General features: G+C 36.8%; 1 protein-coding gene across 3 annotated transcripts in view; it reads left to right on the top strand.

Moving 5' to 3' along the window:
* The window catches only part of BCKDHB (branched chain keto acid dehydrogenase E1 subunit beta), a 131,389-nt gene that overhangs the window by 91,644 nt on the left and 23,818 nt on the right, over positions 1-15,927 (top strand). The gene's annotated exons all lie outside the window — the stretch shown is intronic.

Below are 15,927 nucleotides of genomic sequence, written 5' to 3'. Positions count from 1 at the left end.
TATGCTGGCTTGGAAATAATATTTTGTTCCCTGTCATCACTGAATAAGTGCCTTATGTGTGTGTTATAGCAAGTGGAGTTCTGATCACCCAACTGTGTTTTGCTGAAGCACTGAGCATGCACAGATGACTAGCAGTGCAGTAACTTTGATGTCCAAGGCATATAAGTATTCTCTTGGATGGAAATCAGAAGCAGGAGGCAGAAGCATTTAGTTCTCTCCCATCACTTGATGAAAAAGTACCATTTTTCCTGTACATTATAAAGAAAGTAGTGCTCTCCTAGTTTTAGGATACTGCACACTAGGAAGGAGTATAGATACAATGTGGCTTTATACTAAAGGTAGCATTAAAAAATACCTAACGCTTAGGCAGGGAGGTGATAGGAAATACAGGCTGCTGAGGTTTCTATCCTCTCCCTCCAAACATGTCACTGGCACTACAGGCTTGGTTCTAAGTCACCAAGGGTGAAAACCTAGGTCGAGGAAATGAGGTCAGTGGATTTAAGATTTCATTCTGAATGCATTTTTTTTTCTTTGTTAGTATTCCATTTTTTTCACAAGTCAGTGAATTGAGAGGATGGTTGGCCCTATGTGGCACCTGTAATATTTTTCCTTTAACTGACTGCACATGTGTAGAATTGGAAAGCTTGCGTTCTTTACAGCAAAAACTACAGTGCTTTGTTTTTTTGTACCTTCTTTTGTTCACCTGATGAATGCAAACCGATGAATAACCTTGTGATAAGTAAACCACTGAAAAGTGCAGTGGCTTTGGGCAAAAAGAATGCCAAGAATGTACTCTAGTATTATAGTGTTATGAATATTATCAATATAATATAAAAAATTACTGTCACCGAGTCTTCTAGAAAGGAAATGTCTCATGTTTTTTGCTCTCTCTAGTTTTGTTGATTTCAGTAATCTCGTATCAGAATCTTATATGGCTTTGAACTTTATATTATATGAATAACCAGAGTTTATTGTGTATTAGGAGAGATAAAGGAAGCTGTTTAGCAGCCAGCTAAACTTGTAACTTGTCATGGTTTAGACCCAGCTGGCAACAGAACACCATGCGGCTGCTCACTTATCTCGGGTGGGATGGGGAAGAGAATTAGAGGGGGAAAAAAAAAAAGTAAAAATCTGTGGGTTGAGATAAGAACAGGTTAATAGAACAACACAAGAAGAGAAGAAAACAATAACAACAATACTGATCAAACTAATATATAAAGCAAGTAATGCGGAATATAATCGTTCACCACCCGGTAGCCCCACCTCCAAACCACGCTCGCCACCACCCACCCCCGGCCAGTTATATACTGAGCATGACATCAGCATGGTGTTGAATATCCCCTTGACTAGTTTGGGTCACCTGTCCTGGCTGTGCCCCCTCTCAGCTCCTTGTGGAAATTAATGCTATCCTACGTGAACCTAAGACACTTGGATACACTTATCTTAAGCTATCTTAGTCAAAATGTTGTGCATTTTTTAAGAGGACTCAAGTTTCCTCAATGCAATGATTCATTTCAGAATTGCACCCATGTCACATCAAAAGGTAAAAGCACCAGTAAAGAAGGAATCCTGGTTTTGAATTACATGCAAAAAGTAGGATGCTCATTATCCATTAGTCCTTCAAAAATGCAGGTTAACTCTTAGAAGTGTGTCTTGCCTTGCTGGAAGTTATGCAAGGCAATGCAGTGCATTTATGGACCCACACAACCCTTTGAAAAATAGGCCATGGTTACAGTGGGTCTGTTGTGGAGAATCAGAAAAGGTAATTTTACTTTTTGTTAGACTATGCAGCTTTCCTTTTTTTTCAGTCCTTTTCCTACATAACTTTCTTATAAAAGAGGTCTATTTTTTTTTTCTTTATATGGTACATGTAGTCAGACTGAGAAGTCTATATTTGGTTACCTAAATATATGGACTGACTTACAAAAACCCACATCTATCCTGAAGCTTACTGAAACATTCTTGCTGGCTTCTTTCTTTTAGAACTTATTCATGAAAGACAGAGTGATTATTGGGTATATGAAAAAGGTAATCTTAGTATCTTCCAGTTCTTCCTTTAAAGTTGATATTCCGTAAATTGTCTGCTTAGCAAATAACAGGAAAAAGGACATAATCACAGTGATACTTTTTCATAGAAAGTGCTGAAAGAAAAAGGAAAGAAACAACATGACTTAATGCCAGTGAGATTAGTAACTGGTGTTAATCTATCTGTATTGAAGTTTTCTGTCCAAGGATAATTGAACTACTGAGTCATTAGTTAACTTCATCAGGGCCAGCATTTCAAAACTCTTTATAGAAGCTTTCCTAGACTAACTGAAATGATTAGCAAGGTGCCTTTTAAGAGAGATCAGGTTTTTATACAGCAGCTTCATGCTCGTAACTGTGTGACTGAAAAGGAGTTAGGTTTTGTGCGCGTATATGCCCATTTATTTACTGGTTTGAGAACAGCTTTTAAATTTAGAGTGCTTTAAAAATGAGAAAATGAAAAGAATGTGTTGTTTAAAATGTTCGCTTAATATGGGTTGTGGTTTTGGGAGTATCCTATTTCTTTTGAGACAACAGCACTTTCAGGGTTAACAGTGATGTGTTTCATGGTTTACAAATTAAATGATCAAATGCAGCTTCCCAGGGACAGAGATTGACACTTGTCTTGCACATGTATTATGCTAAGAAATCTATTATGCTGCTATATTTATAATTTCTTTTGAAATAAGAATAAAATAAGCATTTGGAATAAAAATTAATTTTCATTTCCTTCTCTCTGATTTATTTCCTCATCTATGGGCTGAACTTGCTCCAGAGCAAGCATTATCAATAGGTGGGATGGCTTGCAAAAAAGGTTAGCCAAGAATTATTGTAAACTGTGTTTCAGGCATCTTTCTGTACTAAATTCAGAGTTTTCATATGTCAGGGACGTGCACCTTACAATGACTTTCACTTGTAGAAAGTGGTCTGAATTCTGTGATTATGCTGAGTACGTAATTTTGGCCTCCTGTGGTTAACAACACTGCTTTTTCAGGAAGTGATTTTAGTTAAAGGATGCAGACATAATCTCTACCATACACATAATAATTGTTGGACAGTAGAATATCCACTATGGGAAAATAATGTTTTTTTTTTTTTTTTTTTTTTCTGTTAAACTGATCATATTTTTTATATTTAATGTGTGCAAACAGTCTAATAAAAAGCAGAAATAATTGAAGCTCCACTCTGATCCCACGATGAGGCTATTAGTCATTATTGCATCTTCTGAACACCACAGCTAAATACACTCTAGATAGCATAATAAAATTAGCTGCTAGTAATTTGAAGGAAAATACCACATACTAGTTTTAAAGTGGAATACAGAATAATACGATACATACTAGAGTTATCCAATGAAAGCTGTTCAAACTTTTACAGCCAAGCAACTTCATATTGCAAAAGTGAATTTCTGGTCTGAGTTGTGGTAGTACACACTACTATTTGAATTAAAGAGGAAAGAAAGATCTGCTATTGAAACTTACATTCCAGTGCTAGTAACTGACACTATGATCAGAATAAAATGTATTTCTGAGCATACAGACATGTGTTGCAAAAGTAAATAAGTCCTCCTTACTGACATTTTAAAATACAGTCTGAAAAATAAAAAGCTGTTTGTTTGCATATGTCCTAGTGTTTTACTGTGGGATGTGGTTCTGCTTACTGCTAGCCCTGCTCTGAGTCATTAGCTGGGAGTTCCACTAAAAATATGATGAATATCACTTACACCTGTGGAAGTAATTCAGCTCTATCTGACTTGAAAAGCCCTTTGCAATATCAAAAATTTACCTCAAGAGTGAGATCCCAGTCCTCTATTTGTGTGCTGACAGGTACTGTGCCGGCTTCATTCAGGAGCTCAGGCCTCACTGCCTTGCGAGTTATCTGTCACTTTAAGAAAGGAGAGGTATGAGTGCTAATTATGAGACTTTGCGTAATGTGAATCTTAATCAGGTCCTGCTTCTGCAAGAGTTAAAATTGAGTAGCACTGAGAGACATATAAATAGTGCCAGTGATTGCAGTGTTTCAAAACAAGGCTGAAGTAAATGATGAAATATGTAAGGGCCAGTGTATAAGGTACTTCAGTTCTTGACTGAATGTGACAACACTAATATCACAGCCAGGATCCCAGTGAAAGTACGCATTTAAAATGCTGCTCTGAAATGAGCCGGAAGAAAGACTGAAAAGCACAAAAACCGGGGGTAACATTAGCAAAGGCTGTTGTTTCATGGTTTATTGTGTGTACGGATCGTTTTGCTGGTGGCAAACTATTAGGTTGTGGTGACTCAGTTAAACACACGTATGTTTTCTTTACTTTCCCCATCATCACAAGCAAAGGGAGGAAATTCTTTTCAAATAGCTGTAAGTTTATTCAATCCATGTGTAATATATCCATAGGGAATGATATGAAGCATCTGCTTCCTGAGAGGGAAAGTAAAACTGGAACAGCTGCAAATGACAAAAAACATTGTTCAAAGTATCAAAACACCCCAAACCCTTCTTCTGTCAGAACTAAAATGTCCTCTGGTACAAATCCATTGACTAGAATTGAGTCACACTGGATATTAAGCTTACAAATGTGTTAAGCTGAATAGAGCATAATGGCATCAATTTGAACAAAAACCAAAGGTGGTAACTTTCCCCTTTCCCTCTGTCTTTGATACCTGTTGAGGACTAGAAGGAAACCCTCGGTCGCTTTTAATTTTGCCATAATTTATTAACAGTAAGTATATTTAAAACACAAAGCAGTTAAAGAAGATGGCTGATAGAAGGAGTTTTCAAATTACTATTAATTTTGGCTTTACGGCTGAAGTGATTGAAAGCAATCATATTGCAACATGCCATTATTTCTTCTCTGAATGAAGTGACAACGTTCGTGCTTTCTGGAACCTTAGTGTACTCAAATAGGAAAGAAAAAGAATGGATAAATACGGCTTCCGATTTTACTGGCGATTTTCAAGTTTGAAAATAAGCAGTGAAATAAATATCATTTTGATATTCTTCTGAAATGGAAGAATACATCTTTTTTTTTTTTTTTTTTTAACTGTAAAGAGATTCCTCATTTTTTTGGGAAGGTTTTGTTGTTCCTAAGATTTCAACTGGATTAAGTTACATGAATAATGCTGAACTGCTGGTATACATTGATCATAGAAATCATGCTGGTTGTTACATTAAGCTTCTTATACAGGTGATTTGTTTCCCTGTACATTTAGACAAAATATTTTTTTTTTTAATAGACCAAGAAATAACAAGAGAAACTAATTTTTGGAAGATAATGTGCAAGCATGCTGCCTTCATACTCTTATTAGCATGCTTGCAAAAACCACAGGTTTATAGTAGCCATTCTGATAGACAGTCATGTTTGTGTTCAGTGCTAAAGATCATTTTGAATTATTCCTATATAGTTTCTTTGGGGCTGAAAAGGATGTATTCATGCTACTGTTCTTCTGGGCCATTTTCCCTGCTTTCTCATTTGTACTTGGCAATGTAAGCTGCAGCTCTCTAGGAGATCATTAACAGATCTTGAGGATGTTTTCACAGCCGTGGCCGCGCTTCCATTTTTGCGTGTCTTGAGGATGGGCATGGGAGGCAAATAATGGCTCTTGATTAACAGAGAAATACATAATCTTGTACTCTGTGTTTATGGGTTTTAAATTATCGTCTATTGAAATTCAAGGGTCTTATGTTAGCAGAAGGCAGGAATGTTTGCTGCCTTTGCCATGAAATGCCTGGGACTGTGCCCACCATAGCAAAGAGTGTTAATTAGGAAAAGCAAGGCAACGAAGGCTTAGAACTATATCAGTTCTCACAGTAAATCCGTATCTGTTATTTTAGAAAGGTTTCAAATCGTAAAAGCTTTTTGCAAAAGGTTGTTCAGAGTCTAATAACCCTAGAATACTGATGTCAGTGACTACGCAAGCAGGCTTTCTAGTTTACTTTGCACTTCCCCATATACAATGCAAACAGATAGCTAATGACTGGGTAAATACAATGGGAATGTACTTTGTGCACTGTGTGTTCTGAGCTTGAGTGTTTTGGTCTTTATTTTGTTTGCCTATTTTTATATTCTTTCGCAAGCATATTTTGTAATGATGGCATATTACAGAGTTCCTAGTACAGTACAGAGGAATAACACACGGAATGTATTGTGCTCACGCTTTTAAAATCTGAAATCCTTGCTGATGCTAATTATTTTTGGCTTTTATTCTTTTGAACTAATATAGTATGAACAAGGGTTATGTGTTTTGATTCTTTAGCACAAGAGTGTTCATTCAAAGCAAAAAAAATCAGACAAAAATGTAAAGACTTCGGCATATACATTTTCTTTTCCTAACTTTTTAACTTGTTCTTTAAATGAAAATCCATGAAAAGCTTAAATGTGTGAAAGAAATGGCAGTGAGAGCTGAGGAAAAGATCGTTAGCTGAAAACTACTACCAGTTGTAGTATTAACCCACAAAGGTTACATTCGAGTCGTGTAAGGAATACGATTTACAAAACCACAAAAGACAGACGTTGAAAGCGAAGTCTTTAAACCCAGGCTGATCTTGGACTTGCTAACAGAGCCCAGTATGCCATTCCCTGCCCCTGCTGGAAGCGCCTGCTGCTGCCTGGCGTGCAGCTCCGTTGCCCGGCAGGATTCCCGGCTTCTTTCCTGCAGAGCTGCTTTCCAACCGGCGGCACCAGCTTGCCCTGGTGCACAGGGTGCTGGGAGCCTGGGTGCAGCACTTGTGCTTCATGAGGTGCCCGTCAGTCCATTTCCCGGGCTGCAGGGGTGCCGCTGAATAGCTGCTCCACGTGCCAGTTTATCAGTTGTTTCTCCCTAGTTCGGGGTCACGTGCAACCTTGCTGAGAGTGTGCTCCATCCCGTCGTCGACATTGTTAATAAAGGTGTTGATGAATGCTGATCCCTGAGGAACACGTCTAGTAACCAGCCACCAATTGGCTTTTGTCCTGCTGATCACCAGCCTTTGAGCCTGATCCGGCCAATTTTCCACACATTTTTCAACCTGTGTTTCACCAGTTTGGCTAAAGGGGAACTGTGAGAGGCTGTTGATAGCCTTGCTAAAGTTCTGATCAAACAACATCTGCTGTTCTCCCCTTGTCCATTAGGTGTGACATCCCATCTTAGAAGGCAACCAGCTTGATCAGGCAAGATTTACCCTTGTTAAATTAATGTTGGCCATTCCCAAATAACTTGTGGTCCTTGGTGTTCTCGGTCGTGGCATCAAGCATGGCTTGCTCCATCTCTCTAGGAGCTCGACATTAGGCTGATTGGCTTACAGTTGCAGAGTCAATCAATTTTTGTAGATCCTCCTCCTTGCCCTGCCTAAAAATGTGAATTATTTATGTTGCAATGCAGTTCATGTCCCTACTGTGTCTTGTTCCTGCAGTCATACTGTATTTGAGGAAGAAATCCACTATTATAAATCTTTCTCTGGTACCGGAGAGTCCCTCAAAGTAAAAAAATCAACCCTGTGTCAGCCACCTGATTTAGTTTAAAGGTCAGACTGGGTTCTGTTTATGCAGTACTCAGTGGATTGAATAGAATGGGTTGGCAGAAGTGCGTTGGCTGGTCTATTCTTACATAACTAATTTTCCTAATTAATCTAGAATATTATGGTGGAAAGAAGGGGAAACTAATGAAAGCATTTCTGTGAAAAAATGCCCCAGTGCCTAGTAGTTACTGTGTCAATATGAAAAACTGCAGTGACCATGCGAGACCAGAATGCTTTTGCTACATACAGTGTTAATATCTCTCACTGCCTAAATTACCTCTCATCTGGTCTGTCAAACCCAGTCATGATCAAACAGGTCAATTTGGGTTTTGTTTGAATGTTCTCCTGACATACTTATCTTGAAGGTTCAAGCAGTGACACTTTGAGATATTTGGAAAAGATAAGGTAGATGAATATTTTATTGTTTTTGAGGGAAGGAGGGTATTTATTTTGGAAGTCCAGTAGGCCTTGTATCCTGAAGGGATACATGGTCTTCAGTATCAGATTGCTCTGAAGGTTTTTTTGTGTTGCATTCCTTTGCAACAGCTGGAATTGGCTTCAGAAAGTGGACAAATGGAACAGTTCTCTGAAGAAAATTTGGAAAATTTTCTCTCCTAGATTCCTGTTTTATATATTGCTGGCTGATTTAGATAAAACTAAACTTTAGTTTGGAAAGTTTGCAAGCCTGTGATGTGTTTGTGTGGGAATAATTAGCATCAAAAGCACAGTGTTGCAGCCTGGGTGTTCATCTGTTATCTGGGATTACTTATACATATTTCTCTTGATCAGTTCCTTGATGCTGGATGAGCCTTGACTGCTGTTGACAAACAGCTTTCACTTTATTTTGGTTTCTGGTGTCAAATAGTTTCTGTGGAGCTGTAGTGTTTGAATCCATTTTATATTTGGGATTACTGGAAGCTATGTGGATGAAACATAATTGCTTGTTCTTTATGGGGCAATGGACTAGATGTTCTAAAGGACGGTTTAGATCTCCAGACTATCAAGTTATATGGGCATGCTACATAATTAAAAAATTGCTTTTTTGTTGTTTTTTTACTCTTTGTTTTTAATGTACCTTTCTTATTTTAATTTTTTGCCTCTTCTTAAATTCAGCACTATTCACTTATTTTAGCAGCTCTTTCAAATGCTCTTGGAAGGGAAGCAGTCACATGGTCTCATTTACAAGAAAATATTTTCAAATGATCTAAGAAAAATTTATCATGGCAAACTGATTTTTTTTTTAACTGATGCCATAAAAAAATATTTAGAGAAGTGTTTTGAAGCTGCAAGTAAACCTGTTATTGTCTTAAGATGAATTGCAGAGTAAGTGAGTGCACTCCATAAGGGTTCTTGCAAAATGCAGCACAAAATGTTTCTGGAAGTCACAGAGTTATTGTGACTTAGAATGCAGGATATGTTCCCTAAACCTTGGCAATATCAGCAAGCAGCTAATTGATCTTGATGAGATTGATGCTTTAGGTAGGTGCTCATCAACAGTTATTGTGTAATTGTATTGAATGACTATAACTGAGCTCCACTGCTCATGTATTTTACTTCCACTTGGAATCGGTGTAATCAATAGAAACGTCAACAATTGCGAGTAAGTTCTTTGAAGTTTCAGTTGCTGTACAAAGCTTGCTAGCTTCATATACAAACAGTAACGTGATTGTTATAGTTCAGCTCCGAGATGCGCTGATGTGATTTGTGTATTTGCTCATTTTGCATTATCTCAAAAATAGAAATAAAATTATTTAATAAAATTCAAAGCAAATGTTGAATTGATTACATTTCTGAATATTTTATATTCATACACTACATATATCTATGCTTGAATGTAAATGTTCTCCAAAGGCGAATGGCTGCTTCTGTAACTGAATATTAGCCTATAGTTTAAAGTTGTATTGTGGATAGTCAGTTTCTTAATACATACTACTTTGTGAGAGTTTTAATCGATTAAGATCAGATTTGTCTTATGTAATTTTTTTTATAGCAGATGAAACAGACTTTTATGGAGAATAGCTGACCTTTTTCTGAAACAGACTGACATACACAGAGGATGTATAATGTCTGCTGTGTCTTCTATTTCTCGTCTAAAGAACTATGATGGTAGGTGGGCTAAGACGCTTGATTTAAGCTAAAGTTAGGGAGAAGTTCCACATTTAGAGGGGAGAAATAACAGACAGCTGAAGTATGCAAACAGCACAGAGTGAACCACATCATTCACAAAAGATGATTTATAAATCTGTGTCTGGTTAGAATTACATGCTGAAAATCTCTAATTCTGAGTAAGAAGTGCTAATGTAATCTATTCAGACAATTCATAAACATTAAAAAGACAGCACATTGTTTTCAAAAGTATTTTGCTCAGTTTTATTGTTGAAAGGAAACATGGCAATAGTAAATTATTTATAATTAGCACTTGGAGACACTCAGGTTTGTTGATTTAGAGTCAGACATCTCCGAAGCAGACGTTCATTGCCAAATAAAGGAGGACTATTGTGCTATTTCAAATGACAATTGTATACTTAAAATACTCTCAGTATTTTTAATAAGGTAAAGAATGCATTTAGAACTGAGATTAACATGCTTATCTCTGAAGGCCAGGTGTGGAGGAGATTAACTTTAAAATGTAGAGCAGATTAAGAATTTTGCACTGAGGGCAATATCTAATCGTAATATGACATGAGCTGTGAGGAATCTATTAATAAAATGCAAATGAAGCAGAAGGAGCAGCTACCCGTTAAACATATTTACCTTTAAATATATCTATGTACCTCTAGATTGCTACAAAATAAGGACTCCCAGTTATAAATCTCAGTGGGGGGAAATGCTCTTGCATACAATTGATGTGCGAATAGGTATTTATGGGACCAAAATTCAATCAAAATTACTACTTAATCTACCACAGCGTCTTCAGCAAACTTACATCCTGCATGATCTAGCAAGATACCGTTTCCTAAGTATCTAGAAGCCTTAGTTTTATACGCTTACAGCTCACCAGCTGGTAGGAGTACTTTGCAATGGTGTCTGTGAAAATAAGGAATTAAAGGCTAAAGAGTAACTTATTTTCTGAAGACAACTGCAAAACAGCCCCTTACCCTATAATAGCAAATATTGAGTGGGAAATTTGTAAATGAAATCAAACTAAATTTTCAAATCCCAATCTTAAATTTTTCTCACAGAAAGGATAGCATATCCTTTCAAACATTACTTGCTTGATGAATGGCAGTTTTGAAATCATTCATGAAGAATAAGCACTAGTGTTTTACAAAATGCAGCTGTGAAATGTGGGGATTAAAAATTTTTGAGAATATGTTAAAGAATAATTCGCTTAGAAATTGTAATACAGGAAGTTGAAATAGGTCTGTCAAAAATCTGACTGGTTTAGTGTAATGTGGTAGACAAAATGACAGTTTACCAAATGAAAGTAAGCAGCTACTGCTTGAAATCTTTAAATATTAGTAAGAAATACGTTAATAACATGAGCTTGATCAGTCTGGTACGTTTTCCAGATGCCTGACTTTTCAGATATCCTGAAACAGTGACTTAGAAATCTGAATTTCTGTGAAAAGCAATCATTCTGATTCTCTCACTAATATTACTGTGGAAATAAATAGTATCGGAGTTGAGAACGATGTCCAAAAGAAGAACTGCATTCGGGGGGAACTCAGGAGTGTTTGAAAGTTCAGAATTTGTGAGGAAAAAAGAAGGGCGTACACGATCAAGATGACAGTCTTGAAAAGAACAGATGAAATTAATTCTGGACAACAAGCATGTGAAGCACAACCAACTAAATAAGTGTGACTGAAATGATGATATAAAACTGGCTCTGCCATTGTCTTACTAGTCTTGGTAATTGTGTAGACTTCAGAGGATTACATATATAAAAATATTCACAGTTTGTATTTTAAAATGGAAGAGAACTATATCAAGAAAATATGTACTATTGTTAATAGGTATTCTTTCATGTCAGGCTTTTTCAGAAATACTTTGTTATGGAGAGTTGTTTCATATGCTTATAATTGTTTAATTATGTTGACACTTTTGTGGCTTTTCAGATTTTTTTATTTAATTGAGAAACACCATTTCTGGAGAATAAGATTAAGAATAAAACATACTTGATTAAAACTGTAAAGGCTGTTCTTATTTTTTTGCTCAGGTTCATAAGATCCAAATTGCTACATGTATGCCAGTTTTTACAAGTAAGCAGTATTCTACAGACTTAAGAATGATCTTTTTTATCTGATTTTTTGAAAATCAAGATATGTGCAATAATTTGCTCTGCAAATGCCATCGATGCTTTGATTTGATCATGTACTGTAGCCTTTAACTACTCAATTCACTGGCAAAGCTGATGCAGACTTAGCAGAGAAAAATGTTCGAGCCGGTTGGAACCGCTGACGGTTTCGATTCTGTAGCTGGGAAATAGTGAGTGACCCATTACTCATGTTTCTCCTGCAAGTCTTCATCCTTGAATATTAAGGAGAGGAAATTTCTTCTCAGCTCAGGAGTGTTCAATATTTATAGCAAGAGAGTTGAAAACTAGGATTTTCAGCTGCAAAACGTGGGGGTTTATGTTTTAAACTGAGTGAAGCCAGAGCCATTAGTCCAAGATAGACTCACTTATTTCATCTGGTCACGGAGCGATGCCATGAAATGGTGAATTGCTAGAGCCGATGTCTGACACGAGAGAAGTGGGAAAAGATTTGATCTTCGATATAAACCAGATTAGTTAAAGACACTGCTGTTCAGCTGAGGGTGCTGATAGTCAAGTGTGTTACAGTGGTACAAACTGTTGAACATTTCAATACCACAAAAGTATTTTTATACTTTCCTTTTATGCTGTAGCACTTTTTGGCATGTGGGAATTTTTAGTAGTTGTTCTTTGCAGTTCTTTGGCTGGATAGTTTTTAGCTATTCCTCAGTGGCTCTCTTGATTTAAGACATGCTGTACTGCAACATCTACCAGCACATATTGATTTATTGCACTGTATGAAGAATAAAGATATCACCTCACTATGTAAGCAAGCATTAGGATGACCAGGGCTCATGGTAGTTGTGTACGCTCTCTATGTTCTTTATGGCTTGAATAACAAATTTGGTGTTGGTAATTCTTTTATAAAAATGGGGTTTAATTTCTGATTTAGTTGTTGCTTGATTGGGCAATTGCCTGGGCCAGATGAACCGAAGGGGCTGGGAAGTTTTGCTGCCATAAATTCCCTCTGCAGTCGCAAAGCAGAAGTCTCGGTCGCGCAGAGCTCCCGAGGACTGCCTGGCCGCTGGGGCTGGGGGGGGGCTGGCTTCTCCCTTAAATTGTGAGGAGGTTTCAGACAACTAGCTTAAACCAGATGCTGGCTCTAAAATAGCCAACTGAGGTTAGAAGCGTCCCACTGTAATGAACCAATTTCAGACATTTTGTTGATGAAACAGTTTTAAATTAAATATATTACTGTCCAAAATACATTTTGAAATTCTTTCAGGTAATACTCAGCTGCGGTTGCTGCCATTTCCCTCTGGGTAATGCAATAACACAAATTTATTCAGTGGCTTCTGAGTAACAAAACCTGCTTTTGGGTGTCTGAAACCTGCCAAACGGGCTGCAGTGCTTGCTTTGTGCCTTCAGGGACTGAACTGTGCCGCCGGAGGTTGGAAGGTGGTCGCGGTGGTACCCCTGCCTGCGCAGTGGACAAGAGGGATCTGTCCCCTCGGAGAGGAGGGAGATGCCCCCCCTTACCCGGGGAGCTTTGCCAGTCACCCCGGCGCTGCGCTTTGCTCTTGAAATGTGCCCTGAGGGAGGTGGGAGTTTTGGGTCGGAAAGTCGCTTGCCTGGAGAATTCGTAGAAGGTGTTTGCCACTTGAATTCAGAAATAAACGTGGAAGAGAGCACACAGAATTGATTTTAATGAAGGAAACGTGTGATGAATGGAACGTGCTACCACCGCTTTTCTCAGGGGCTTACTTCCAGGCCAGTGGTCGAAGCAGACTGGTTGCTATATTCGAGTCAATTGAATTACAATAAGTATAAAGCAAAATGAGTTGTATTAGATTTAACAATTCTTGACCAGATACCACAGAAATATGAATATTTGGTGGTGTGGATGCCTGTCTTCCTGTATGGCCGAAATACGCAGGGAGTTAAACTGGGATCCTGCCCGAGGTCACAAAAAACAAACTGCAGACTTGTTTTACAAATGAAATGTTTCTTGCTTTAAATCCACAATTTAGTGGTCTGTAACATGTTCGATCAGTAAAATAAGCAAAAATAAGACATTTTAGTACATTAGCTTGTTTTGTACTATTTCTTTCACAAAAAATTTCAGACCTAACCCTTTGTTTTGTTTATTGCAATCATCTCTTAGTGAGGTGTGAGAATTTTAAGTAAACATGGAAAGCATTTCACAGCTCACAGGACTGGAGCTGCTAATCTCTATGCAACTTTAACTTTTTTTTGACAATTTTGAGCCAGCCCTTTTATTTACGTAGTAGAAAGAATTCACAATGTTAATTAGTGAAAGTAAAAATGAAAGAATTTAGGGTATCTTTCTATATAAATATTAGTAACAATTACAAAATATATTCCAGAGAAAATGTGTGTTTTTGTTATTACCTCAGATTGTATATTTCTTTTCAGAGCTTGACACTAAAAGGTAATAAATTGCCTCTAATTCTCTTTATGTATACAACAAGCATATTTGCAAAATATCACTATTTCAAGTAGGTATTTTTAAAGCTTTATTTTCTATAAACACAGCATAAGATGATTGTAATTTGAATTAATTGCTTCCATGTGCTCTGGTTTGTAGTAGCACTACATCTTTAAAATCTGAAAGCCATTCTCATGCCGATTTCATAGCATGAGATTTTACTGTAGATTATGGAACATAGAGAACTTAAATACAGGCTTGTAATTTAAAATATATTTTTCCATACTAAATTGATCTGTTTATCACTTACCACTTTTTAACAGATTATTAAATTTTATTCTGAAGATCAAAAAAATGTTGAACATAGTACTAGCTGTTCAGAAAACCCCATAATTTTTGTTCTAAAAAACCCACTAATTATGTTGTAAACCTAAGTTTTCTATATGTAAAAATTATGATATTAATTATGGTATTGTATCTGGAACTCTGTATGTTTAATTTTTTTCTATTTTTAAAGTCTTTTTTACAACTAAAGTTAAAATTTTCCTTTCTACAGCTGTTCATAGGTTTTACAGTCAAGAACAGTTTTGAATAATACAGTGAAAGCTTCATGGGGCTACATTTGTACTTTTGCCAAATAATGTAATTAATTCAGTGCAAAAAATACATTAGGGTATTATATTATAATTATAAAAATACACAAACTGTAAAATAAAGTGCAGTCATCTTATTTTGAAACAATTTGCTGTATGTGAATCGTCTGTTAGCTGAAGCTGAAACACAAGTCTAGTTCTGTGTGCTTTATAATGTGATCTCAGTGTATAAAATCTTTGGAGCAATATAAACATATGTGTAAATGAATTGTTTTAACATTCAGTTTTTATAATATAATTGCCTTGAATCATGAAACCTCAGACCTAAGATGTTCCGTCAGGGAGGCAGAAATACTGGTAACAGTAAAATCCAAAAAGCATACAAGAAACAGCTTTTGGGTTTATGAGTCCAAAGACAACTCACGTGGTGTTTCTGCAAAAACTTAAGGGGAAAAAAAAAAATAGCAGAAAAACCCACTCCTTAAATCCTGCATTATAATGTGAAAGCTCCATGCTTTTGTTGGACAGCTGAGATGGATGAATCCTAAAGTATTTTAAGATTGGCTGCTGCTCTGAATACAGTCAAACTTATACTATTCAGCATTGTCACAGAAAATAAGTTATCTGCAAGCCCAAGTTTTGGTAATTAAATCCTGGAAGGCCCCTTGGGTGGCTAGCATTGACTGGTGTTATTCAAGAGAAACAAGCATCTCATTTCATTTATGAAATAGTTGAGTAGAAAAACAATGTATCTGTCTGCCTAACATAGTTTCAGTATTTTTCTTTAAGGTGAACTGTAAAAGATGTGCAGACTCTTATGTTTGAATGTGTCTGTAAATCATGGCTAGATCCAAGGCAATAATGGTGGGGGAAGAAGACAGATGAAAATTGCCAAGGACCTGGAGGAAGAATGAACATCCAGTTCCACTGTTTTGGGGCTACTAGTATTTAGTCCCTGCAAACCTATTAATTCAATCAGGCAGGAAGCTAATTATATGCAATGCTTTCATCCTTTAGAAAAAAAAAAAAAAGTGCCTCTATTTTAGGATGGGCTGTGGATTTTTTGGCAAAATATTGTTCTGTCAGAAAATGCCAGTGCCAAATTTTTGGAGTTTTACTGGGTGGTTTGTCAGGGAGCAGTTTTGTCTTTGCAGGTGGAATTTCTGACAAACTTG

This window comes from Tyto alba, unplaced genomic scaffold, assembly GCF_018691265.1.
Source record: "Tyto alba isolate M040663 unplaced genomic scaffold, T.alba_DEE_v4.0 Super-Scaffold_40, whole genome shotgun sequence".
NCBI classification, from domain to species: Eukaryota; Metazoa; Chordata; class Aves; order Strigiformes; family Tytonidae; genus Tyto; species Tyto alba.
Note: the sequence above shows the minus strand (reverse complement) of the source record. Positions and strands in the feature narration are given on the sequence as shown.